This window comes from Dromaius novaehollandiae, chromosome 7 (assembly GCF_036370855.1).
Source record: "Dromaius novaehollandiae isolate bDroNov1 chromosome 7, bDroNov1.hap1, whole genome shotgun sequence".
Classification (NCBI taxonomy): domain Eukaryota; kingdom Metazoa; phylum Chordata; class Aves; order Casuariiformes; family Dromaiidae; genus Dromaius; species Dromaius novaehollandiae.
Genome location: NC_088104.1, coordinates 28848877 through 28852195, shown reverse-complemented (window position 1 = coordinate 28852195; position 3319 = coordinate 28848877).

The following is a 3319-nucleotide window of genomic DNA, read 5'->3' as shown; positions in this document are numbered from 1 at the left end:
GATCTTATCTGACTTTTGAATCAATGTCACCTTATTATATTACTGTTCAAAATATAAGCTGGAAAACAAAAACCCTTCATTTTTTTTGCCCTTTCATAAAGTTCTTTGCAGATGCCAACATTTGAAATTAGCACTCTGTTCTTTTCCTGTTTTTCTTGTGTCTCATGCTTAAAAAGAATTTAAAATGATTTAAATAAAATAACAAGCCTCTCAGCTATAGTACACAGAAAAGAAACCACTCTACTTAAGATGGCTTTTGCATTTTCAGCTGAAAGTATTGCTGTGCAGTTAAGTGCATTATGGCTGCCTTTTGTTAAGAAAACAATTTTGCAGTTTTTAGATAGTTTAAAGGTATCATAATAAAGTAAACAGAAATATTTTGGGATTTTAATAATAATGTTATTTTAAGATGTCCATTAATAACCAGAGGTTTCAGGGCAAGATCTTAATTTTGCTGGATACCTAACAAGTTGAAACACATGCCACTTTCCTGAAAAGCTCACAATCTCATTTGTGTTTTTCATTTTGAAAAAGTAAAGGGATAATTTAGGGAACTGAGTGGTTCTGAAGATTAGTAGTGGAATATTAAGCCTCTAGCTGTTTTGGTGTTTGCTGAGAAGTTGTAGAAGGGCTTTCAAAACGGAAGCTGATTTGGGGGCAAAGAATTAAAACAATGAGAATCATTTAAACAAAAAACAATGTCAGGATGAACAGCATCACTGAGGCAGAAAATGGAGACCAGGGGCTAGTAAGCTGCAAGTCTTATGAGACCCATTATCAACATTATTAAGTTTAATTATTTGGCTTTGTACTTTTTAGGGTTTTTTTTTTAAGTGTGGATAGCAGGCAGTTCACGTGAGGAGAAAAAACTGTTGCACAAAAAGCCAAGAAAACCAAACTTCTGAGCAGTCTTGCTAACTACTGTCCTATCCCCATCCTCAGAACTTTCTGAAGAAGGCTAAGTAGTCTGTGATTTTGCACATTGCTTAATTAATTCCCTATTAGAGACTAATCTAATCTCTCATGTAATTCAGAATTTGATTCATTAGTGTGAAATTTTTTTTGTCTTCTCCCAAAACTGTGTTGAGCTTTGCCCTGTGCTTCCCCTTCATTATTGCTGCATTTCTTCATTCAAAGAAAGTCAGAATATCCCTGTTAAAAGCTATCTTTTTAATTAATTAAATTATTTGTAAAGGTCCTCCTTCTAATCCAGCATCTACTCCATTTATCTCTGGAATTAAGATGTACTTCCTTCATCTTTTAATCACCCTAACTAGGACCAAAGGAATATTATGATCTCTTGGAACAACGAAAGGGAAAGAAGTAGCTCCACATAATTAATTAAAACTGGTTTCTGGTCATCAATTCTGGCTCCTTATTCTCAGATTTACTGTTTTATTGCTAGGCTTAGACTCATGCCCATTCTTTGTGTAGTCAGCAATATGATAGCCAGAAAGTGAGGCAGCCATTTTTAATGCTGTTAAGCTCTGCTCTTTTGCCTTTCTAGTGGGGACAACAAGGTGTGATGCCATCCTCTGAAGGAGAGCCAGGGGTATTAACAGTATGTTTGCTTTCCTCTGCAACATGCCAATGAGGAAAATTGGTTACCTATGTTCCAAATTTGGAGCTATCTTAAATGAAGCTTTCCAGATATGTAGTAGACCTCAATTTTCATCTCATGCTAAAAAATGTCTGTAGATACAGAAATATCTAAACTACATTAGGAATTGTAGCTTTTTTAAGGCAAAGCTCCTCTACTATTGTGAAATATGACAGCGGGGGATCTAGGAAATCCTGAGACTGAATAGTGCTCATTTAGTAATTTCCTATTTACAAGCCTATATGTATATGTGAAACACAGGTCAGTGCGGACTGGGCCTTCTGTTACAGCATTAACTTGGACCTAGAAAACTGGTTAACCACTTAATTCACAGTGCAGGTCTAAATGCCTACCTAAGGCCTAAATAAGCTTTGTCATGCAAGATGGCTTATTAGCTTGGAAGGAATTTCACACTGGCAGTTATTCTGTTTTAGGCAAGCGCATCTAGTAGGGGGTACCTGCAGTGTCTACCACAGTGTGGTATAACTACAGGCTTCGGACTTTGAGTCTTCAAAATGAGGATAATGCGCAGTCCTGGAAACTTCTGTGAAAGAAAGTATTGCAATGTCATGTGTGCTAAAGTTCATACAGCAATTCCCATCTGTAAAGTTGTACATAACAGGCCAGATATCTTCATTTCTATGAACTAACTTACTACTGAAAATCTGTAAGCTTCTTTGAGAAAAGACTCCCTCCTTTACACTGACAAATTCTTGTGTAGCACTCAGTCTTCAATATGTCTGCAGTGTGAGTCTTGGCATATGTCATCCTTGCAACCCTGGAATTTGAGGATCAAGTATATACAGAATGTGAAGGTAACTATGCATGCTAGCTATCACCCTTTTTCTAGGTCCACAAAACAAAAATGAAAGGGTTTTTCATCTATCTATTTATTAGAATTTACTACGTTCTTTCACTTAGATGCCCAAACTGCCCTAGAATAAATGGATTTCACCCTCCATTGTGTTGCATCAGTTTTAATGCTGCCGTAAATCTGACATTATGGTATTTTTATGGTAGTGTAATGGAATCAGGTCTCCACCTTTACATCTTTCAGTCCCATCCAATGAAAACAAACTCCTGAGTAAAGATTGTGTGTGGGGGGGGTGTATGTAGTAATGATACATGTCATGTTTGACATCAACAAACCTGTTTGTAAGCTTTTTAGTACTGTATGCCTGAGATATTTGCACAAACTTGCATATCAAAGCCTACATGAGCAGAAATTTAGCTAGATCTTCAGAGGCCAGATGCAGGGTTGTTCACAAAACAGAACTTTTATCTCACCTAGCAATGTTTAACTGTGTGATTCCTGAAAGTCCTCATCCATCCCCACAAGACTTCCACTTCATCAGTATCCAGGCTAGACCATGCTTGAATAGTGAGTCAGAGCTATGTTTAGAAATAAGGTTGCTGTCAGCTAATTGTCACCTGACCAACTGCGGAATTTAAAAGGTTTAATGGTTTAACAATCGAGGTAGAGGACTACTGAAGAAGTGTCAGGCTGAAGACAGCAGCAAGTTGTTTTGGAAAACTGGATTTTGCACTTGGGCAGATTTCTTATGTGATGCTAGGTAAGTGAATTATACATGGTGTTCTTCATTTCCTGGGGCTGGGTGGTATTACAGGCAGCAGATTTCAGGTGCTCCCAAACACGTGTGAGCTGCCGCTTTGAATGTATGAATTGCAACAGAAATGTGAAGGGCTCCAAACCTTTGC